This window comes from Equus caballus, chromosome 8, assembly GCF_041296265.1.
Source record: "Equus caballus isolate H_3958 breed thoroughbred chromosome 8, TB-T2T, whole genome shotgun sequence".
NCBI lineage: Eukaryota > Metazoa > Chordata > Mammalia > Perissodactyla > Equidae > Equus > Equus caballus.
The window spans coordinates 14786783-14811591 of record NC_091691.1 but is presented as its reverse complement, the minus strand read 5'-3'; the positions used below and the strand labels follow the sequence as shown (position 1 = coordinate 14811591).

Below are 24809 nucleotides of genomic sequence, written 5' to 3'. Positions count from 1 at the left end.
GAAGGTATTTCTGTGTTGGAAACATAGGGCTATTGAGTCCTTGAAATGTGGCTGTGTGGGGTCCCTAGGCAGACACGACACCTGGGGGGCATGATACCCAGGCTGGCATGATACTCAGGCGAGCACATTAGCAGGCGGTGGCTGAACACATGAACCCAGCAGACTCCTGGGCAGTCCTGGCCTCAGCAGACACTGCAGGAGGCAGAGGCCAGGAGGGCCATGCCCAGTGCACATCCAAGGATCTGAGTTTGTGCATAGCCCGCCAACTGCCTCTCACTGATGCACAGGACCCATCCCCAAACCTAAAGGGACCTTGAAGATTGTCTGTTTCAACCCCTTCACCCTACAGAAAAGCAAGTGAGGCCCAGAGAGGTAATGTGTAGCACCCAAGGCCACACTGCTGGTCAGTGGGGACCAGGGACTGGGTCACCTGCCTCCTATAATCATGCCAAGCTTCTCTGACCTGCCGTGGAGTAGAGGAGGTCAGGGGCACTTGGAATAAGCCAGTGGGAGCTCCCGGGGCCAAAACTTGTCCCAGTTCCCTCAGAGGCAACTGAGGTTGGGGGGAGGTCCTTGAACAGAGGTGGATGGTCAACCTTCTGTTGGACTATCATCTTCCATCCTGCAGGGCCCACTGGGACATGAGCTGATGGCAGCTGAGCAGACAGGAGTGCGGGATAACTCCTGTCTGACATGCATCCTGCCCATGGGCCAGGAGGCAAAGCCACGCTTCTCCAGACCTGCTCAGAGGGTCTCAGCACTTGGCTGTGCACCTGCCATGGAAGGAACTGTGCACCCCCAAATCCATGAGGGGAAGCCCTAACCCCCAATGTGACTGTATCTGGAGATAAGGTCTTTACTTAAGGCTAAATGAGGTCATAAGTGTGGGGCCCTAATTCGATAGGATTGTGGCCCTATAAAAAGAGGAAGGGAGAGAGATGTCTCTCTACCATGTGAGGACACAGCGAGAAGGTGGCCATCTGCGAGCCAGGCAGAGAATCCTTACCAGCAACTGACCTTTCTGACCCTGATCTTGGACTTCCAGCCTCCAGAACTGTGAGAAATAAACACCTGTAGTTGAAGCCCCCCAGTCTATGGGATTTGTTACAGCAGCCCTGGCTGACCAAGAAAGGACCTGACCTAGGGGCTACATCATCTGGGCTCCGGAAGGTTCCAGCTGTAATCCCAGCCCTGGCAGGAGGTGGACATGCAGATTCTCTGCCCTGTTCCTGGGAGAGGGGGAGTTGATGGGCGCCCCTCAGTGGAGAGCTGTTTATGGTGCAATTAGCTGAAGGGCCTGATCCAAGACCACAAAGTTCATCAGAAAGAGAGCACCCGGCAGAGGGCCAGACCTCCAAAGAGGAAAGAATCGGCTTGCCTTGTGACAGCCGGGCCCGGGTCACCAACCTGGAAGTCTCCTGACCAGCAGGGCGCTGGAGGCACCTGGGGTTCCTGGGAGGGGATGGGGTTGGGGGAGAGGGCAGGTGGATGTGGGGGGCTGTGCCCTTCAGCCAGGAGAAGGAGAGCCGAGCCACAGTGCTCTGCGGTCGGAGAAAACCGTGAGGAGGAGATGAGAGCCCCAGGGCACGCTGGCTGGTCTCTGGGGACTTGGGCACCAGCCCCTCTTCTGGCATCCCCTCTGGGATCCTTGAGCTCTGGAAAGCCACCCAGTCTCCTGAGCTGGGGGCCCGCAGGGTTAGCCCAGGCTGCTGTGGGCACGGATTGGGGCGCAAGGTGAGAACTAGAGCAGGAGTGGTTTGCTGGATCTCTGTAGACCTGCAGTGGGCAAGGCCGCCCCTGCCTCTCTCTCCAAGGAGCCAGCTGACCACGAAGAGTCTGGGGGCAGCAGAGAGGGGAGAGGAACAGAGAATGGCAGTGGGCGCTGGAGGGCACGCTAGCGTCAGCACTGACGTTAGCGGGGAGAGGCGAGTGATCAGATCACCTTGTGGGCGGACAGCAGGCGGCCGTGGAGGGCAATGCCCAGGGTGGCAGCCAGTCCACGAGGGCGCACTCACTGAGGATCAGCAGTACGTTCGGGTCCGCACCCAGCAGAGCCCCAGGCCCAGCAGTAGCGCCCAGCAGGGCGGCTCCAGGCGGCACCTGCCTGCAGTCCTGATCCTGTCCCCGCCGCACTGTCAGGTTCGCGCCAGGCCCAGCCCCAGCTCTGGAGCGCTCAGGCCCCGCCCCCGCCCTCCGGGCCCCGCCCCTCGCTGCCCTGCCTGTGCTGTTCCTGGGGCCCCTGCGGTAGTGACGGATGCAGACCCCTAGCCGCGGCGCCGGGTGAGTCCGCGGCGGGTGGCAGGCAGCGAGGAGGGCGAGCTGCCGGGGACCGGCCAGGGTCGCCAGGACGCGAGGCGCGGCCGGCGCAGGGGCGGCGCGGGGACCTCCGTTCCTCATCCACCGCCTCCCCTCCCAGGTCCCCGCCGCCCTCGGCCCCACTGAGCCCGGGGGAGCGCGGACCGTTAGCTGGCGTGGGGTCCCCACGTTTAGACCCCAGGGTTCAGGGCAAGCCGCTTCGGGGGTGAGACCTGGGTCCTGCCCAGAGCAGGCTCGCGGGGCCCGGGGTGAGGGGCGGTCTGGGGCCAGTTCTGCGGCAGGTGGCGCCTGGATTCCAAAGAATGCAGCGCCCTCGATTAATGACGGAGCCTCTGACCTTCCCCCAGAACCAACTAGAACCCCTGGGGTCCTTCTAGGGTTGCGAATGCCACAGGTCGGGGGTGGCGTCAGGCACAGCCTCAGGATGGGAGACGCCCCCTCCAGCGCTGCAGTTGGCTTTAGTTGGGGGGGGAGGGGGGACGGGATCGGCCCATGGTGCGCGCTTAGAGGGCCTCTGGGCCCTGGGGGCCTCCAGTCCCCTCACCCACACCCCACCAGCCAGGCGAGGGTCCCATGGGGAACTTGTTTCTCTCTGTACTGCTGCACTTTGAATTCCCTGGGGAGCAAAAAACCCAAATTCTCCTGAAGGAGAATCCTTGAGTCTAATTAGCCTTTTGCCTTCTCACTGAGAAATCCTTTATCCTATTCTTCAGAGCCAGCGTGGATGGAGGGGGAGAAGGCGCCGAGGGTTTGGGCAGGTGGGATTCAGGGAGAGCAGTGAGCAGTGGGGGGGGCATCCACCTTTGGTTGAGGCCCCCCCTGCACAGGTTGTTGGCTTCCCCTCTCAGACCAGCAAGGTGGGGGGGGGGGCGGATTTAACCATCTGGCTCAGACCCCCTGGAGGGGAGACAGGCTGTGCCTCTCCTGATGCTCCTGGACCCCCGCCCTATAGCTGAGTTCCCCAAACCCAGGACCCTGACTGCTTCTCTGTATCGCCCCCATGCCCACCCAAGGTCTTCCCTCTTCTGTGAAGGTGCTGGCTCAGGCCAGGCCCCAGGGCGCTGGCATGGCCCCATGGGCCCGCTGCTGCTCCCCTACATGTGGAGAAGTCCACCCATCCAGGGCGGGCTGCCCAACTACTCTCCACAGTATCTGAAGACAGACTTCATCGCTGGGCTCTCGGTTAGGCTCATGGTCATTCCCCAGGTGCTGGCCTATGCTGAAGTGGCCTGATTTCCGCCCAAGGTGACATGTCTGTCCTCTCCTGATGGCCTACCCCACTCTGGGCCTCTCCTCTCCCAGAAGCAGAGCAGAAATGCACAGTATCCCCTGCAGACAGTGGGGCACTCAGTGATCCAGCCCCATGGGGCCCAAGAAGCCTTGGTCTACAATCTAGACCTGTGACTGCCTTTGGGCAGACACATGCCCTTGTGCATGCTCTTGTCACACTTGTCACACACAGACACAGGGCTAGTTCTGGATTGTGTGGTGGGACAGCAGGATGACTCACTGTAGCCTTAAGAATGCTTTCTCAGACTCACACACTCGCACAGAGGCACACAGGCCTTTGTGCCCCCACAGGTGCCACCGGAGGCCGGAGTTGGGTGCGGGTGGAAAAGAGGTCCCCTGATCACTGGAGGTCACACCCATGGATGATGGAGGGTGAGCGTGTACTCTGCCTGTGTGTGATGGTGTGCCCAAAGTACCCAAAAGACACACAGATCCTGTGCTCAGACGTCTACACCAGGGACACCGTGGGTGTGCCGTGTGTCTCCTGGGTGCTCATCGCTCTCTCTCCCCAGCAGTCTGGCCTCCACTCTGCCTTCAGGGGTGCTTCATATAGTTCTTCCTGGCACCTCCCGGGATGTGACTCTGGGCCCCGTGGCCATCAGGTCCCTCCTGGTCTCCTTCTACACCTTCCGTGACCCCCCCCTGTGCTGTGCTGCTGGCCTTCCTGTGGGGCTGCATGCAGTTGGCCATGGGGCTCCTGGGCTTGGGTGAGACTCTTTTCCTGCTGAGGTGGGGGCTGCGTTTCTGCTCTTCCTGGGGCCCCGAGGCACCTGCCTCCTGCGGCTGCCCCTGCCCTCAGCATTTCCTTCTTTATATTCCGAGGGCTGTCCCTGTGTGTGTGTGTGTGGGGGGGGTGCCCTCAGCCCTAAGCCCTACCCCATTCTGCTTAAAGGCCAGGACACTTGGAGAAGTGCCCAGGCCTCAGACCCTAGCCTCCCTTTCCTGCTCTCCAGACTAGTCCAAACAGGGCTGGTGTTGCCCACTAGTTCTTAGCCACAATCCCACCCACACCACCTCTCATCTGTGACCGGGCAGAGCTGGGATCAACTCAGTGTTCCCTCTTGGCCTGCCAGGGCTCCTGCTGGACTTCATCTCCTGCCCCATCATTAAAGTTTTCACCTCCACTGAAAATGTCTCCTAGGGCTTCAGGCAGATCAAGGTACACATGCTAGTTGGCACGGGGGCACCTGCCAGGTAGCAGGACCGAGGCCGGTTCCTGATATGTGTGTGCCAGTGGCCATCTTGCTGTTCCAGAGCTTGAAGCATGCAGTGCTCACGTGCATGTCCATTGATAAAATGACCCCTCAGGGGCAATGTCGGAGGTCAGATTGTACAACAGGTCATTTGGGGGACCGGTAATGACAGTCCCCACTCTTGGTTGGGTTTTCAGCCAGTGTGCTTGGTTCCCTCACAGAGTGGTTCTGTTCTGCTGTGTCTGTTGTATACTTTGCCAGCAGGTCTGACTTTTCGTGAGCCTGTGTCCCTGGATTTGGCCTTTACAAGTGCTTCTCAGGTTTTTCCCCATCAGGCGAGAGAATGCTCGAGGGAGCTGGAGTTGGGTATTTCCCCTCATCCCCATGGAAAACTCGAGGGCCTAGACTACGTATTTCCTTTCCCCCAGGCCAGCGATGCTCTGGTGGAAGCTGAGGTGGTGGCTCTGGTGACACCGTTCCCTCGAGGGAAGGCGTTCTTGAGGACAACAGGCTGTGCTGGGTGTGTCCCAAAATGGTTCTTTTCTTTGTCTCTGCAGGAAGCATGAGGGACATTTCTTAGTTCTTCACCCTGAGAATGTGGTGGCGCTACTGGAGAGAAAACTCAGGAAAGTGTGGAGGCCCCATAACATGGCCCCCTGAGGTGTTTAACTCTCAGGCTGGTCCACACGGAGCCTCGAGAAACCCATCAGCTACAGTCCCAGTTTTGCTGCCCAGATCCTGCCTCCAGCAGAGGCCTCTGCTCCATTCCGCCGTGATTCTCTGGGTTCGCCTGTCTCTCCAGTTTCGGTGGTGATATTTGCTCTATGACCTCAATTCTCTGATAGGTTTAAGAAGAATTGCTGCATTTCAGTTTGTTCAGTTTTTCTCTTGTCGTGACTGCAGGAGTGACGGTCTCTAAGCTGCGTGCGTATCAGACCACAAACTGGAAGTCTTTTACTCTTCTATAATTAAAGTGACTAATTTTAGTTGTTTCCTCTGCAGATAGTTCCCTTTCGTCTCTGTTTTTGGAAAAAGGAAGAGATGGCTTCAGGGAGTCCTTCTGCTTCTATAAAGAAGATGTCACGAATTGCTCAGGGTTGTGTTGCATCCTAGAATTAAGGCTCCATATGTGTTCAGGTCCAGAAGCATGAATGCCAGGCCCACGCCCTCCAGCTGAGACATGTGGTAGGTGATTAGCCCGGGACTTGAAAAGCAAATGGTCCAAAAGAAATTGCTCCATTGGAAAAGGCTAAACGTGTCGGTGTGGACTCCTGGTGTCCACTAGGAGTGACCAGCCCACTCCAGGTCAGAGAGGAGGGGGAGCGGCCATTCCACCAGCAAGGATGAGCCTCCCTGTCTGTGCCTCCCCTGGGCCCCTGTTATCCCAGGCTGCATCGTTTCAACTCAATACACCCCTTTAACATTTGGGTGTCAGCCCTTGTAGCCATCAAGTAGTGTCCTCCCCACACCCCAATAGCTGGGCCACAGGAACCTGTACACAGTTAGGTGTGGCTTCCTGTGTCACCATGCACAGAGAGGTGCTTTTCCACACTTGGTCTCCAGAGACAGAAGCAGCAGACTTATGCAAATGAACAGGAACAAGGCTTTGTTGTAAGTTATGGGGAAGACATGAGGGTTCAGCGAGGAAGATGGGAGAGGGGAGTGGTCAACCACAAGCAGGAGGGGGCATCCCCACCGCTCCAGGATGGGAGGGAAATTGGCCGCATGCCTCTATCTACTGTCCTGAGGTCTCTGGCCACCAGGATGGACAACAGCCTCGGACCACCCGCCTTTGGGAAGAGCTGCAGGGCGGGGGTGGGAATAGAATGCCGTGTCTCTGGCACCCAGTTTGCTGCAGGGTCACAGAGGTCAGGGATAGACTTGGTTTCCCATCTGAACAGGTGCACACACAGTCAGCGCAGGAGGACGGGGGACACTGGCTACTTCTCCAGGAAGCAGTTCGCTCAGGCCAGCATTCGCCTCTTAGACCCCAAGGGAGTGAATCCCGACCTGGAGGAAAACGACTTGGTTGATGGCTGAAAAGTTTTCTGTCCAACCATTCCCTGGACAGGTGATGGGGCCCTGATGGCAAGGCTGCTCCTCGCTGTGCCCCCCGCAGAGGCTGGGCTGCCTGGAGTGGAGGTGGGGACGGATGCACCCCTCAAGGCACCTTGCTGGTGGTGGTGCTGGGCCATCAGCTGGAAGTAGGAGGGCTCTGCCTGGGTGGGCCCCGGGGATGTGACTTAAGAATGGGGCAGTAGCACCTCCAAAACCAGAGTTCTTCTTCGAGCTGGGTCCTGTGGTCACCGTGGGGGTGCTCTGGGGAGGGGGCCCCAGGTGTTTGGGCCCAAGCTGCCCCCATAGCAGTGTGCGGTGTTTGGAGCCCCGCTTGTCTGTGCTGCAATGCTGAGTGCTGCAAAGGAACAGCTCAGATCTGAGACAGCCTCTCTGCCCCCAAAGGCCATAGGTGCTGCTGAGACCCCTGACCTGAAGGGGGCTGGGCTTGTGCTGCCACATGGTGAGCAGTGCTACCTAATGTGGCGCCCAGCGTTTGTCACAGCACTGGCCATGTGGGGCAGCTGCAAAGCCAGGGGTGAGTGCTGTGCCAGAGGGGAAGACAGCTGGGGTGGCAGCGAAGCCTGGCCAGGTGCTGGTATGGGTACCCAAGATGGAAGGTGAGAGTAAGACACCCCCAAACGCTTCCCGTGTGGTGCTGCCCGAGGCTGGCTGGCCTGGAGCAGAGGTTGGGGCCCAGCCTGGGGCTGGAACTGCCAGTCATCCATCCTGAAGAGGGCTGTGTACGGTGGTGGCCCTGTGCTGCTGCGCATCAGGGGCCCCAGAGCTGGGCTGGGCAGTGGCTCCAGAGTTCACAGGAAGTTTGGGAGTTGGGCTCAGGCTGCAGAACCTCAGTGCAGACAGGCTGGCGGTGACTGAGTCCACACTGTCACTGGGGGACATCTGGAGGGCCTGGGAAGATGGGAAGATGCTCCCACTGGAGCCAGAGGCAGACCCCAAGAGGAAAGGCTGGGGAGCTGGAGCAGTGTCTATGGAGGTGACAGTGTCAGAAGCTGGCTGGGGAGCCAGGCCTGCAGATGTGCTGGTTGAGGGGCTGGAGCTGCCAGCAGAAGTGACTGGCAGGCCGGTGGAGGGAGGGGCACTAGGATCAGTGATGGGAGGGCCAGCTGGTGGAGGAGCAGTCCCTGCAGCAGGCGCGGGGACAGAACAGGAAGGCCGTGTGGGGCCACAGGCCCTGATGGCCTGAGTGTCACCCTGCAGGGCACTGTCGATGGCCCACAGTGCTGCTTACTTCTTCAAGCCCAGGTCTTCCACAGTGACTCGAAATCCCAGCTCTGGGGGTGCCGGCAGCCTCCGAGGGACCCCTTGCCTGTGTGGCAGCAGAGGAGTCTGGCGTTTTCAGGGCCTGGAAGTGTCCAGCCATTCCTCTGGGTTTGTGTCTGCCCTGTTGTTGCCTCTGCGTCCTTCCCACACTGGGTCTTCCTCAGGGAAAGCACTGAGGCTGCAGAGGGAGACCCAGGGCCTCCTTGCTCACCTTCTTAGAGGACATCTGGGACAGCCAGGTGTGGGGCTGTGGGGATGTGGCTGGACCTCTCCTCCTCTTCCTCCTCTGCACTGGCGGGAACCCTTGGGAGGAGCTGTATGAGCTCGTGATAGCGTTTCGTCTGGGGCCAGAGCTCATACACAAGGTCTGGGATTTCTGGATGCATTCGCCTTCTGAGCTCATGGTGTGTACATTTCTCTGCAGAGGCCTGGGCCTGGGCACAAAGGAAGAGAGGCCTCCGTGGACCCCCAGGGGCCTGAACGCAGGCAGTGCACCCCCAGTGCCATCAGGGTCCCTTCCTTGATCATGCTGCCTCTCTATGACTGTGGGGTCTTCCTCCTGATTCCATCTCTTTCCTACTCTCTCCCAGGGTCCTCAGTGGGATCTCCTCCATGCAGGTGTCTTGGGAACACGTGGGTGTTGTGGGCATCATAAGGGTGACTCCTGCTCCTGTACACACACAGTGACTTTGCCCACTGCAGACGCTGAGCTGTAGGACATCTTGGAGGTGAGGGAAGACAGCACTGCCTCCCTCTGATGGCCAGGCCTGCCAATAGAGGTAAGGACCCCTATAAAGGAGCACAGGGTCTGCTGGATCATGGCATATGGTCTGGGAGTTGCTATGCCAAGGCGAAGATGCATTGCATACTTGTCGGATGGTCTGCGAGTTGACCCAGGGGCATGGACAGGTGGGTGACCCTGGCCAGCCACGGGAATTTGGGGGGCCTGGTGAGCAGGTTGGAGGCAGTGGAGCCCTCTTGGCAGGTGCTGGCCCCCCACTGCCCCAGGCGGGGATGTGGGGCAAAGCCTGCCCAGGTAACCACCCATAGAGCAGTTGAGTGAAGTCTGTCCCTCGATAGAGAGCTGGGCTCAGAGCTTCTCCTTCAGCTGCCTACTGGGCCAAAGGCGAAGTGGGCACCTTTGGCCTGTTGCTAAGATGCAGCTTTGGAATGTCTGAAGGAAGAATGGGCGCACGTCCATGGGGCCTGCGAGGCAGGGGCGCAGGCAAAGAATCTGGAGGGACGGCGCGTGTGCAGAGGACGTGGGAGGACCTGGGGCAAGCAAAGGTGGGGATCCACACTGACCCCTGAGGGTCTGAGGGTTCAAGGTGTTTGCCTTGAGGTTGATGAGCTTGTTGTCAGGACAGTGGCCCATTGTGCCCTGGCCAGATCCCAGAGCTGTCGGGGAACTAACTGTAGGGGACGAGGTTCCCCATCCAGCAGAGGGGGAACTGCTGAGGAGCAGGTTGCATGAGGTGGCAGCTTTGGGATCCGTGCCTGTGGGTCCTCCTGCCCTTTGCGCTGGGAACACTGGAGGGCAGAGCTGCTAAGAAGAGAAGTGCCCGTGCCACCCAGATCCTGAAGGCAGGGGTGACCTGTGAAGTGGCAGCCAGGGCAAGCTGGGACCCAGCCATCCAGTGTTGAGAAGTTAACCAAGAGAAATGAAACTTATGTTTAAAAACCTGTATGTGAATGTTTTTGGTTGCTTTGTTCATATTTCCTAAACACTGTATAGGACTATTGATGTTTTCCCATTTTTCATTCATAAGTTTTAATTATTTTTTAATTGTGTTCTGGGAATAACTAATGATACTAATCATTTCATGGTCTAATTAGAGTTAATATTTTGCCAATTCTAGTGACCATGATGACCTTAAGGTTGGGCTCAGCTTGACTCAACTTTAGACAGAAGTCTTCCTGGCTCTAGGTACTGCCCTCCCTTTTCTAAAAGCATTTACTTAAAAAGAATTTGTTGTAAATTCTTTTTCTGTACCTTTGAGATGTAAATATTTAAAAAGCTTCTGGCCGGTTTTACAACCCAGGAATGTTTTTCTCAAGGGCTCAGTAAAAATCATCAAGGGAGATTGTGCCCCATCTCCCTGTCTCCGTGGGAGGGCAGGAGCTTAACTCTGATGGGTCCTGAAGATCACACATGCCTTCATCACAGAGGAAGACCACCGCCTCAGGAATGACTCCCTGTGCTGCACACCCCAGAGATCAGCTTCATCCCAGCACATACACACTCTCCTGCCTTTTGCTTCAGTGACGTTGAGCTCAGACTGAGTTCTGGCTTTCCTCCCTTATGGCAGTAGTCTGGAATAACAAGGTCCTTGCCTATTTAACTTGGTTCGGTGCAATTTTTGCTTTGAGAAAAGTAAAATGTAGACGGTTTCCAGCAATATAGGTTCTTCTGCTCTCTGCTCTTTATGTTAGAGTTGTGTATGGATCCCATCAACATGAACTGAACCTGCCCTCTGAGACGGTGGTAGAATTTGTTCCTTTGAAAGTCATACATGTCTTAAAAGACTTTCAAAAAATGGGCAGAGGATCTAAACAGACATTTTTCCAAAGAAGATATACCGATGGCCAACAGGCACATGAAAAGATGTTCAACATCACTAATTACTAGGGAAATGCAAATCAAAACTACAATGAGGTATCACTTTATACCCATTAGAATGACTATAATTACCAAGACAAAAAATAACACATGTTGGAGGGGATGTGGAGAAAAGGGAACCCTCATACACTGCTGGTGGGAATGCAAACTGGTGCAGCCACTATGGAAAACAATATGGAAATTTCTCAAAAAATTAAAAATAGAAATACCATATGATCCAGCTCTCCCACTACTGGATATTTATCCAAAGAATTTGAAATCAACAATTCAAAGAGATTCATGCACCCCTATGTTCATCACAGCACTATTCACAACAGCCAAGACATGGAAGCAACCCAAGTGCCTATCAACAGATGATTTGCAACAACATGGATGGACCTTGAGTGTATGATGTTAAGTAAAATAAGCCAGACAAAGACAAACACTGCATGATTTCAGGCATATGTGGAAGATAAACATATGGAATAAAGAGAACAGATTAGTGGTTACTGGAGGGGGAAGGAGTTGGGGGGTGGGCGAAAGGGGTAAAAGGGCACATATATATGGTGACAGATAAAAATCAGACTATTGGTGGTGAGCACAATGCAATCTATACAAAAACTGATAAATAATAATGTACACCTGAAATTACACAATGTTGTGAACCATTATGACCTCAATAAAATAATTGAAAAAAATTCAAAGAAAAAAAGGCTTTCAATGGAGAAAATTCGCTGTCTCCTTTGTCCGGGTCCTCCCTCTTCCATGGCTCTTCCTTTGTTCCTGAAGTTCCCAGCTTCCCTCTGGGGTCCTCTCACTGCAGCCTCAAGAGGCTCCTTTCCCATCATTTGTGTCTAGTTACTCAGTGAGGAACGCTTCTGGTTTCCTTTCATCCTCATCAGCCTTGGTTTTGTTTTCATTTTTGTTTTGCCTCAATCTTTAAGGATATCTTTGCTGAACATAGTATCCTGGGTTGATAGATCTTTTCTTTCAGTTTTTTAAGATGTTGTTCCAATCTCTTCTGGCCTCTGTTTTCTGATAGGAAATCACAAGCTTTGGAATTGGTATTTTTTTCTATGTAATGTGTCATTTTTCTCTGCTTTCAAGATTTTTCTTCATCTTTGATTTTTAGCAGATTGATAATGATGTGTCAGATGGAGGGTTTTGTAAGCTTCTTTGATGTGTGTTTCACAAATTTGTGAGGTTTTCAACCATTTTCCTCTCCTGTGTTTTCCTCTGCACCCTCCTCCAGGAACTCCAATGGCATGGAAATTAGAACTTCTGATTGTCCTACATGTCTCTGTGACCCTGTGAGTTTTGGTCATTTTTTTCTCTGTGTTCTTTAGATTGTCCCATTTCTAATGCTCTGTCTTTAAGTTCATGACTCTTTCCTCTGTTTTCTCCATCCTGGTACTGAGCCCATCCAGTGAGTTTTGATTTTGGTTATTGAATGTTAGGTTCAAAAACTCCCATTTGCTGCTTTTGTGTGCTTTGCATTTCTCTACTGAGAACTTATTTCTGAAGGAGAACAGCGTTTACCACTCCAAAATCTACTTCTTTGGGATATTGATTATTCTAGGTTGATTATTTTTAATAGAAAATCTTTTCTTTTACCTTCATCTTAACTGTCTAAAATAATTTAGATAAACGGCCTGTAACAGGAACACAGCTATCACCAGAGAGATCTACAAAGAATCTGGGCCAGGTGTGGTGAGGAAACTGGGCAGGGCCTAGAGATCAGAGTCCTCTCCATGTCCCATTGTCTCTGCATGGCGTGACAGACATTTGTTTGCCAAACATTTGCTTTTCTATTTCCAGGTGAATTGCCTTCCGCCCCTTTGAAGTCCCAAACCACTACGCCCAACATCCTCTTTTGTGTTTAGCTGAAGATGATATTTAAGGTGTTGTCTTTGGCCCTTTTGGGGAGTTACTCAGTTTTCCTGGGTCTCTCCCATGTATACATGGTATTAAACTTTGTTTGATTTTCTCCTGTTGATCTGTCTCATGTCAACTTAATCCTTAGACCAGCCAGAAGAACATAGAAGGGTAGAGGAGTGGTCTTCCTCACCTACAGTTGGTGACTCCGGCGGGACCAACTTAACTTGCTGGATGCTTCTTGCCCAGGGGCTATGGCAGCTGACAGATCTTGGACCCTGACAAGAGCTGGCAGGAGGTAAGAGTTCCTACCACATCCGTCTCCTAGGTCTCTGCCTGCAGGTCTAATGGAAGTCAGAGTGGTGAGGTTTATTTCCTTTTCTAAATTTAGGTCAGCTGGAGAAAATATTTGTAAAATTAGCTTCTTGGGAAAAAATGATTCTAGTAAAGATTTGGGACCAGTGCTCTTGATTTTGTTGATCTTGTTCCTCCCAGAGATGGTCTTTTGTCTCTACCAGCTGGAGGATGCACATGCATCGTTCAGACAGTGGAGTAGGCTGTGGATCTGAGCTTAGGGAATCTAAACTGGGTGAAATTTTGAGTCACCCTATTCTGTTCAACACAGGGAGAAATACGTGATTCCCTGTGTTTTGGAATGGCTATTTAAAGACAGGCCCCTCATAGTTATTAGGCTAACTCTGGTAGTGAACTCTCTGGATCTTGGGAGGGCTGCATCCTTTGCATTCTCCTTTGGGGATGCTTCTTGCGACCATGGTTAAGCCATAAAAAGTCTTATTGATTTGAGTTGCTATTAAGATCCCACTCATCAATGGCCAGATGATGGATCCTTTAAATTGGAAAAACTTCTAGGTTGAAAAGAATATTTTTAGAGAGCTCTCATATTGGTATAATGCTTAGCCATTAAGATGCCTTTAATAAGATGGAAGGACAGAAACTGGAATACAAATCAGAGTCGACTCTGACCCCCGAACCCTTCCTATCTGCCTTTAGACATTCACAGATATTGTAAAAAATCAGGACACTGGAAGTGCAGTTGCCAGACACTGAAGAAAAAGAAGGAGAAGGAGAAAGAAGAAAGAAGAAGAAGAAAATAACAGCTAGACTTAGGGACTCTCTAACAAGATGAAAGAACAGAAATTTAGGATGTAAAACAAAAATCCACCATAAAAACACTGCCTTAAAATCTGGCCCCATCTGCCTATTTTAGCTTTTCTTTTTCCTGCAAGGCTTACAGAAAGCACTGCAGCCTAATCTCTAAGAGTATACAGATTACTCATGTAAGTGCAACAAGCCAGAAAATGAATTTAGCAGAAGCACCTGGGACACACAGTAAAGCTTGCTTTGTTGGTCTCTATAAACCAGGCTCCGCCAGCTTCAGGCCTTTCTATGCAATATCCTTTGCAGATGCATCCTAGAACCCCCTCCCGGGAATTCACGTCCCTGGACAACAGCCTTCTTACCTGTACTTGATGGCCTCCTATAATGCTCAGTCAAGAGAGGAGGATAAAATTTCATGTTTTCCCTTTCTTTACAAGTCCAGACCTGTTGGTTATTGACCCTTTCTCTCCCAGGGATAACTATTACCTCCTTGTTTGTCTCGTTTTGTGTCCTAAGAGCTTGGCTTAGCTTTCTGCCTGCCTGCAACATGCAGGCTATCGGTTTTTTCTTTTGGGAGTGACTCTGGATCTTGAGAAGATAATAACTTTTGAGGACACCTCTTGGGGTCCATAGAGTTGCTTAGTAACACCAGAGACGTTTACTGCTTGTCCCAGCTGAAAACTGGAAAGATATTTAGAAGGATTTTTTTAAAAAATAGCTCTATGATCAAAAATTGGAAGCTGATAGGGCTGGCCGCATGGCTGAGTGGTTAAGTTCGCGTGCTCCGCTGCAGGCAGCCCAGTGTTTCATTGGTTCAAATCCTGGGCACGGACATGGCACTGCTCATCAAACCACGCTGAGGCAGCATCCCACATGCCACAACTAGAAGGACCCACAACAAAGAATATACAACTATGTGCCGGGGGCCTTTGGAGATAAAAAGGAAACAAAAATCAAATCAAAAAATTGGAAGCTAATAATCAGAGCCTGGTAGGAATCTTTTTATAGGTCTTCTTCCCTAATTTAAAAGAAAACTATGTGCCCAGAGGGAAAGAAATAAATTAGGGATAATGTAATTGGACAGACAGATGAACCTGTGATGTCTTTGCAAATTTCTGAAGAATTGAGAGCAGCTGTCCATATCTTACAAGTCTTTGCAAAACTGGAAATGCATCTCTAAAGGCAATTCAGATTCCACCCATTCCCTTTCACCAATCCCCAAACCTCCCCTATTTATCTCAAAAGGCTTGTAACCTCTCCAGGAACTCTTACCTACACTCTCTTCAATTCCTAAGACTGAAGGGGAAAAAAGGAGAGAAGAAACTTTTGGAGATGAAGACTGCCATAGAAGCACCCTTGCCCATAAATCTAAGGAAAATTTAAAACAGGCTATAAGATTTGCATCTGTCTATGTGTTTATATGTGTGTTCATATATGTATGTTGTAAATATATGATACTTTTCTACCTCTGGATGGTATTATCAAGACTAGTTTATAAGAGAGCTCTATTTAATTGGCTTAAAAACAGACCAGCACTATATAAATTGAGCATACTTTCAGAAATAGAATAGAATAATATTTAATTTTTACATATTTATTTTTCAGTAGAAATTAAGGTTTCTAAGGGTTAAAATATTAATTAATATATTTAATTAAAATTGCTAAAATAATAAGGGAAACAGTTTAATATGCAAGGAAAATAAAATGTGTGTTTTCAGTGAAAAAATTATATATATATATATGGAATGGAAATGCATTTTGTTAAGGAAAAAAGAGAGAGGAAGTATAGGACAAAGTCTGAATATAAAACAAGAAGTTACAGAAGATTTGTGGAAAAGGAACGTTGAGAAAAAAGGTTTTATGCATGGTCAAGCTGGCTAAGATTGGGATGAATGTTAAGTAAATCAGTTTTAATATCAAAAGTAAGCTGGTGCAAAATTGAAATTTGTTTTTCTCTCTCTTAAAAGAACAGTTTTCTTGGACTTTGGTCTGCTCTTGATAAAGAGATTGTGAAAGGTTATTCTTTACCCTTGAGTAGTCTACCTAAAAAGCAGGGATTTTATGTTTTATCAAAATAATTTCCTATGTTCAAAAAGCTGAGACCTCTCCATTAAGAGAGCTAAGGTTTTTTCCAATGATGTAACTTTCTGTATTTGCCTTTAACATCTTCTATTGTCACTTTGATTAAATAGATAATTAAGTGTTGTTTCATATTAATCTGTGATCCTATTTAGTCAAGTGTCCAATCCTTTGATATCTTTAACAAACTTCCAAAATCACGTTGTAAAAATGAAGTCCTTTTGACTTGGAAGAAACTGGATTTTTCCAGAAGGCCTCTGGAAAATTCCAAAGTTTTGTTAAACCAATTAGGCTTGTTTTGTATGTTAAATTGCTTGGGAAGCATTGTCAAATGAATGATGCTAAACCTCCTTTATGGATATCCTTGTATGCACACGTTATTAAAATAAATGGTCTAGAATTGTGTGAGATTTTAAAAACCTAAGATGTCCTTGTATAATGTTATCAGTCATAATTCTAGTTACTATCTTAAAATGTTATGTATCACAGAAATAACCAAATTCCCTTGTCAGTTGTGTTGTAATCAAATCTTTAACCATGCCATTGTTAAGTCTTTTGTCACTTACAGGCAGTTACTGTTTTACTCTGATGCTTTTGCAAATATGTTTCATCTTCAGAGAGATTCATGGAAAAGACTTTGACACTTACTCTAGAATACAGGTTTCTAATAAACTTTCAGATCATAAAATTGAACTGGGTAATAATTTACAGAACTCTAGCAGAGAAACTGATGGCTTCATAAGACTGATAAAATATCAAGACCAGGAATTGATTACATGGGACTGAATGAACTGATGAGGATGATTGTAATTTTTATGACTGTTTCAAGCATTGCTGTTTTTTAAAACCTTTTCCTCTTTTCTCCTAAGCTACCTATCACCTACAGCAGTTCAATAAATTATATCTTTGTAAGCAGAACTGAAACATTTATCTTTTTCTCCCTACCTTATCCCTCCAGAATTTGGAAACTCTTAGAGAGTGAGTATTCTTATTTTCATGGCAATATAGTTATTTGCATAAGTTCAATAAGAATCTGTCCTCTTTATAACAGGACATAATTGGAAACTTGGGCAATATTACCAAGGCTTTGACTGGAATGTCTTATCTGAGAGAGACATGCATAGATTCAGATGTGACCAGACAACTCTAAGGAGCAAAGGTTGACTTTATGGAACAAAATAAATCCCCTTGGAAATATTTGCCTGGTACCTTGCTACAGGGTTCCCAACAACCTTACCAGGTGAGTAAAGAAGGTCACTTCCTGGGAGGTGTGAAACCTCAGGATATTTTGGAGATCTCAAGACAAGAAGGATTCCCCCAAATCTGTAGGTATTGCAGGCAGAGTCTGATGGCAAGTCCTTGGGATGGTTTCCTGTTGTTGAGAGGCTATTGAAAGTCCATTCTGAGATTCATTATGAAAAGTTCCAGCAAAGCAGATTTAAAAGAGCCCGTATGATCATTTGCTATTCTTGTTACTTATGTAAGTAATTGGGTCAAGTTTATTGAAACTAGACTCATTTTGGAAACAAATTAATCTTAATTTGGCTATCTTTGGTAGGAATGAGGGAGAAAAGTTATGTTGCAGTAGAAACTATAATATACACTTGTGGATGTTAGATTCTACTTTGTTTTCCACCTGTAAACTGGACTGGGCCCTGAATTCTTCTAGTTTCCTGAAATATTTTGCTACAACTCTCCAAACTAACATTTCCAATTTTTCTCCCACTTTTGACTTAGAATCATTGAGAACTAAAGCTGCCCTTTTCCTGAAGCCCTGTAAACTGAAGCTGTGAGACTTATTATCAACTTAAGAGAGATTGCCACAATAGCGCATGTTTAAACAATCTTCATGCTTGTTGCTGTGTAAGCCACTCAGAAAGTTACCTGAACACCTGATGACATCATCAGAGACATTTCAAACTGGAAAAGATGCTTCAACCCCTACATCTAGGAATCTTCTCTTGACTGGCTGCTCTCCAGACTAAGACTGGGTTTATAGTCTCCTCCAAACATTACCTTTTAGTTTTGTTTTTGTTTCCATAGAAATGCCTCTTTTTAAATACCTGATTGCTTGCTTACACAATATAGGCCCAACTTTGGGAGACCACCTGCATCACCACCTCCTGAAATGAGGCAAAACTGTTTAACTGAACTGAGCTATTCTCAGGACTGAATGACTGGTTCAGAGAACTATGGAGAAATCTATCAACTTAGGTTCTGGACTCTGAATCTTTTTATTTGAGGTTTCAAAGGCAGGATGGAAGGGGAACAGAATTTGCCACCCCAAAATATGTCTCTTTGGGATGTTGATTATTTTATGTTGATATTCTTTAAGAAACAGAAAACTCAGAACATTTTTCTTTTACTTCCCCTGTAACCACCTAAAAGAATTTAGATAAATGGCCTGTAACAGGAACAGAGCTATCACCAGAGATATCTACAAAGAAAATAGGCCAGGTGTGGTGGGGAGACTTGTCAGGGCCTAGAGATCAGAGTCCTCTCCATGTCCCGTTGTCTCTGCATGGCATGGAAAACATTTGTTTGCCAAGAATTTGCTTTTCTCTCTCCAGGTGAATTGCCTTCCACCCCTTTGAAGTCCCAAACCACTACGCCCAACATCCTCTTTTGTGTTTAGCTGAAGATGGTATTGAAGGTGGTGTCTTTGGCCCTTTTGGGGAGTTACTCAGTTTTCCTGGGTTTCTCCCATGTATGCATGGTATTAAACTTTGTTTGATTTTCTCCTATTATTCTGTCTCAGGTCAATTTAATTCTTAGACCAGCCAGAAGAACCTAGACAGTAGAGGAAAGTGTCTTCCTCCCCTACATTTCTTTCTATTAGTTTCAAGGATATTTTCCCTTGCTGCATTGAGCATGGCTATATTAGCTACTTTGTCTGATAATTCCTTCACATAGGGTATTTCAGGACTGAATCTGTTGATTGTCTTTTCCCTTGAGAAATGGTCAGATTTTCTTATTCTCTGTGTGTTATGTTGTGTAATTTTGGATGGAATCTTGACAGTTTACTCATGATGTTGTGACATTCTGGTTTCTATTAAAATCCTCTGCAGAATGTTCATTTTTCTTTTTCTGTTGTTTTATTGAGCAATCAACACAGTGAAGGTCACACCGCAAGTTGCATCTTGCCTTTTGTCGACAGTTTAGTCTCATTGCAGTTTTCATGCCATTTATGCTGTTTGTGTCCATGTGCCACACACATAACTCAGGAGTTGATCTTGGAGTTGAATCTCTAGTCTGCCCTCCCCAAAGATAAGATGTGTAGGATAGCCATTCACAGAACTTTCCCTGCTTTCTAACAGCACCCAATCTAGAGCTTCCTTGGACCTTAACCCTAAGCACCCATGAAAACCCAATCCAATCATAACTTCTGTCTAACACTCTCTTATGGAGACATCCCATGCTTCCCTTTGGTTCATGTTCTCCCACATAGCAATGAGTAATAAACCAAACTTGGTCAACTTCAAGTGTGATCCTGGTGGTCTCTAGCTGAAGGGCGCTGAGTAACTATGTGTTTTTAAGAGTGGGAGGCAGCTTGGTGATTTGTGAAGAGCTGAACTCAGAGAGACCCAAGTTTAAGTTCTGGCCCTCTCATGGCTGTGTGACCCTGGGCAAGTCACTTCACCTCTCTGAACCTCTATCTGCCACATGAGACTAGTAACACCTTATTTATAGGGCTGGGGTGAGGATTCAAAAGTGACTGGGTACAGTGAGCACTTGGAAATAGTGGGTACTCACTACATGTCACTTCCCTGCTCCTTGGTCCTTTGGGAGTAGTATATTAGTAAAATTTATGATTGACAGATTTTTAAAATATTTTCCACTGACAAATAGAATTATATTTGCTTGTCTGTATTTTAACAAAGTCATATGAACATAACTCACACCTGACACCAATATTTCAATGTGTTTATGTCCTTAAAACTTGACTGTAAATGACAAACATAACAAAGAAATTTCCAGGAACATACCAGTGCTCTTCTCAGAAAAAGTGGGCTCTTGCTCCTCTCATTGGTGATGATGATGAAGATGCAGTCATGGCTTCCACTTCTCGAGTGCTGGCTGTGGGCCTGTGCCTGCGCTTCCTGCTCTGCACGACTTCTCTAGGTCACCCCACAACTCTAGGAGGTGGTCCTGCTGGAATCTCCACTGCAGACAAGGACAGGGGAGAAGACCCGATTTCATCTGAATCTTTTGGCAGAAGGAGGAGGGAGGAGGGAGGAGGGCTGTGGGCGGGAGAGAGGGGAGGCAGGAGGATGGGGAAGGGGGAGGGGCCAGTGTGGTGACTGTGCCTGCTCAGCTACGTGGTTGGGATGGAACCTCAGGGCAGAGACTAGCAGAGCCAGAAACCCGAGGACCTGGTGTCAGAGGGATGCGGGCCCCACTGCTGCCCTTGCATGTGTTCCAGGGTGTGGAGAACTCCTTGGCTGTGCCTTGGCACAGAGCCCTCCACTGCCCTGGCGTCCTGAGCATGGGGACTTGGGGACAGTGGAGGCCGTGCACTTAGCTGACACAGAGGAGATGGGGCAGAACATGGGAGATGTGCCTCTGAGCCCACAGGACCCAGAGACCCAGCACCTAGGGAGGCCTGGGGGGACGGAGGGGCCTCCTCCTCCTTTAGCACTGGGACTCAGGCACTCAGAGGTCCTGAGTCCTAGTAAGGGACCTCGTCTGACCTCCCCTGCTGAGGACACCAGCACATGCAGGTCACCTTCCTGGCTTCTCTGCCAACCTTTGTCTCAGCCTTTAAAACTTTCTCTTCCAAATGTCATTGTGAAACTTTGTGAATTTTCCTTCTCCTCCACTAGATGCTGCTCTACACCCATGTAACACAGCGCCCATCTCTGATTCCAAGAGTCCTGGTATGGATGAGACAGGGAGGTCATCTGGTCAGTCCTTCTCACTTTCCAGAAGGCAAGTGGAGACCGGAGTGTTTACCAGGCTCGTTGACATCATGATGACGATATTAACTCTAATAGCTGTAGCTTGACCAGCACTCCACCTGTGCTAGTCTCTTTACACAGATTAGCTCCTGAAACCCCACAGGCCCCTGTGATGTCAGTTCTTATCCTACAAATGAGGAAATTGAGTTTCAGAGAGGTGAGGTGACCAGCTCAGAGTCACACAGCACATAACAGGACAGGCTGTTATTTGACCAAGTTTTTCTCTAAGTCCAGATGCCAGAACCATAGTGTTGTCCTGTTGCCCATGACAATGGCTATTTATTAAGCTCCTACTATGTGCTGGGCACTTGGCAAAGCTGGGAGAATACAGAGATGGATAGGACAGACCCATTCTATGGTGGCTTGTTATGTGTCCTCTCCCTTGGGAACTTTGAGAGCAGTGCCCACAGGCCCCAGCGCCTCACTCAGAGCTTGGCACAGAGTAGGGCCTCATTTAATGCTGAATAAATGAATTAGCTGCTGCAGGTTATTCAACAAGCACTTACAATAATTGCAGCTAGAATATCTTCCTCTTGGAAAGTAAAACCAAAACAAGTTAGACCATACTTTTCAAGAGATGATGCTGGGTCAATTTTTTTACATGGAAATCTTTAACCCAACCTCAAAATCATCTCCAAAAATCAGTTCCAGATTTATTGTGGATCTAATTGTTCAAGGTAGAACAAAAAATGCTTAGAATAAACAAAGGAAAATGTTTTCTCAACTTTGGGGGGCATGTAAAGATGCTGTAACTAGGGTACAACGGTGCTGACCATGAAGGAAAAAAATGACTCCTATGAAATGAAGAACTTCTGTTCATCAGTAGACACCATTAAAAGCATGAAAGATAAGCCACAAAATGGAAAAGGATTTCTGCAATCCACAGATCCAACAAAGGACTGGTGTTTACAAAGAAAACTGGAGAAAATAGGCAATAGACATGGATGAGCACTTCCTAGAAGAGGGGATCCGTTGATAAAACTGAAATTAAAATGTGCTCAACCTCATTAATCTTCAGTGAAGTACAAGTTGACAATCCGTTAGTGCTCCTATTACATGTGCGCCAGAATGGCCACAGTGGAAATTGTCGATATTGAGTGTTGCTGAGGATGTGGAGGAACTGGAACTCCATTCAGCTGATGATTGGATAAGTTGATACAAAACTCTGGAAAACTATGTGTTAATATCTCCTAAAACTTAATACAGTCATACCCTTGGACTCCACAGTTGCCTCTCTGTATAACCCCAACACAGACGTGTACTCGTGTTCGCAAATACACAGGAACTGGAACGTTCAGAGCACCACTATTCCTATGAGCCCCAGTTGTGAAACTATCCAAATGCCCATTAACATGAGGATGGATAAAGTATGGTGTATTCACACAGTGGGATGCTGCACAGTGTTGAGAACGAGCATCTTTGACTGCACGCAGCAGTGCGGACGAGCCTCACAAGCACAGAGTGAGGGAATCAGACTCCCAAAGAGCACCTGCTGTTTGCCAGAGACTGTGATAAGCAAGTGACACACGTGGTCTCAGTAAGTCCTCATCACCAGACCCTGAGTTGCTCTAATGGTCCCATTTTACAGATGAGGAGACTGAGGCTCAGAGCCTTAGGTCCTTCATCTACATTTTCCCATGGAGCAGATGATGCTCTCAAGTGCGTATCTTTGGGACTCACACTCCCACCAAGAGATGGAAGCCGTGCCCAACACCTTTCCCCTGAGGTCTTCAGGGGCTGGGAGGCACCCCACCTCTAGGGGGTCCCCACTTCCTCCTCTCTGAAGAGGGTGGAGAGATCCCACACACCAGAGTTCGGAGCAACGGGACTGTCTATGGGCACAAAGAACAGCATTGTTTCCATCACCCAGGAGGGAGAATGTCCTTCTCCATGATGTCCTTTATTCTGATCTGCCGTTGCTTTCTAGCATCTAGTGATCACAACCTGGCCGGGGAGCAATCTGGTATCTGATGGATGGATCTTCTTGTTCAGAATGGGTGAGTGTGACCACAGCGCACAGTTTTGGTTCCACAATGGGGTGTGGGCACCAAAGGCTGTGGTGTCAGGGCATTTCTCAGTGGTAGCACAGGTCCTGCCTTCCTACATTCTTCTTGTCCTGGGGCCTCGGACTTCTCATCCAACACTGTTCAGTGGACAGAGAATGTCACCCACAAATGGAAAGCATGTACATAAGTCTAAAATTTTAGCCACCATATTAAAACAAAGGCAAAATTAATAATATATTTTATTTTACCTAATATATTCAAAATGTTATTATTTCAATACACAATCAATATACCAAATGGCAAGGAGATATTTTACATTCCTTTTTCTTAATAAATCTTCAAAGAATATTTGATAATACAGCCATCTCAGTTCAGACTTGAGATGCTCACTCACCCCATGTGGCTGATGGCTAATGGCCAGGGCAGCTCCAGTGCAGTCAGTTCCACACAGCGCTCTGGTCAAGGTGCCTTGACTCCTCCTTAAAGATGACGTTTATCGATGCTAAGTGTTTGCCAGGCATGGTGCCCAGCACTTCCTATGCCTTCTCTCACCCTCACCCTGGGAGGCAGATATTCTTGTTGTCTCCGTTTTACACATGGGAAAACCAAGACACAGAGAGACTGAGTAACAAGCACAAGGTCACGAGACTTAGAAATGACAGAGGCAGAATGTGAACCCATGCAGCCTGGCATCCCAGCTCAAGCGTGTCATCACAAGGCTTGGCCGAGTCCTTCATTAAAATGAAAGTGCATGTTTACTACGATAGCATACTTTAGCATGTAGGATTCCTTTAAAGGCATGGCATATACATTAATCCAAATATTTGCCCAGTCCAAACAGCCCATTCCCAGTTTACAGAGACACCTTTTGGTCAGAAAGCATCTTGCTCAGAAGACTGCTTATCCCACTTATGACACAGAGAACGTATTAATCAATGCTGCAGGGCACAGTAAAGGCAGAATCTTGAGTTCAGCTCCGTAGGGTTGCCAGGAACATTCTAATGTAAGGCTAATCAGAGCAAGATGCAGGTGAACCCCAACTGACACACAAACCTGGTCCTGAGATTAGGGTGACCGACCGCCCCAGTTTGCCTGGGATGGAGGAGCTTCCCCTGACTAGGAACTTTCAGTGATAAAGTCCTGGGCAAACTTGGACAAGTGGTTCTCCCTCCCTGAGATGGTACAGGCTGGGCAAACCCTCACAGGTGGATGGAGCTGCCCACTGGCTCCCATAAGAACTGATTCTTTTCCATTCTGGATAATCTTTCTGTTGCCAGGACCCTGAATTATTTGACCCTTGGTTCAAATGCTGGTCCTAGTTGATGTGACTCTTTGGTTTGCACCACCCAATGGACACTCCTCTGCCCTCCGCCCCCACCCACTCTTGGCCTCTGGCCTCTTTCCCATGCTGCCACCAAGGGGATGTTGAAAACTGCAGATACAATGTCAAGATCTTCTCCTCCAGTGCCTGGGGCTGAAAACCCTTCAGTGACTCCCCAATGTTCCATTTACCACTGGATCTTGGTCTTCAGGGCATGTGGTCCTTGATCTCGGAATTTTGGGTCTGGAAATTAGCGGTTGGGGAAAGACATAGGATAGCAAAAAATTGGTAATTTTGGTTATTAAGGACAGGGAAAAAAGACAACATACACACGTCCACTGTCTCCATGATTTAATAAAGGAAGACCATGTTAACACCTGAAGAGTAGGAGAGACGTGATTCAGGAATAAACAGCCATCGCCCTTCCCAGGCAGGGACAGCTGGTGTCCTCACACTGACATTTTCACTCCTGAGAACTTCTGCCACCAGTATATAGATTTGAATCTTGTCGCCATTACTTCCTAGCTGTGTGACCTTGGGGAAGCAGCTTCGCCTTTCTGTGCCTCACTGCCTCCTTCTTGGGGTCGTCGTGAGGATGGAATGAGGGAACCTGTGAGAAGCCCTTAGCTGACTCCATAACCTGCAGCAGCAATGGGGATGGATCCCCACTGCACAGTAGCGCCCCCTCTTGGCTCTGTGCCTGGAGTACAGGCC

At 48.7% G+C, this 24809-nt stretch overlaps 1 long non-coding RNA gene across 5 annotated transcripts; it reads left to right on the top strand.

The window, feature by feature from the left end:
• The first annotated feature begins 1935 nt into the window (after positions 1 to 1935).
• Positions 1936 to 18886, top strand: LOC102148999 (uncharacterized). Of its 5 annotated transcripts, XR_002809686.2 has the most exons (8): positions 2156 to 2280; positions 5802 to 5984; positions 6701 to 6941; positions 8729 to 8917; positions 11990 to 12047; positions 12761 to 12910; positions 16862 to 17050; positions 17548 to 18886. It is a non-coding gene; the product is annotated as an uncharacterized lncRNA (long non-coding RNA). The 5 variants fall into 5 exon arrangements; XR_002809687.2 differs by lacking the exon at positions 11990 to 12047 and having other exon boundaries at positions 1936 to 2280; XR_011441318.1 differs by lacking the exon at positions 11990 to 12047 and having other exon boundaries at positions 6701 to 6870.
• Positions 18887 to 24809: the final 5923 nt, after the last annotated feature.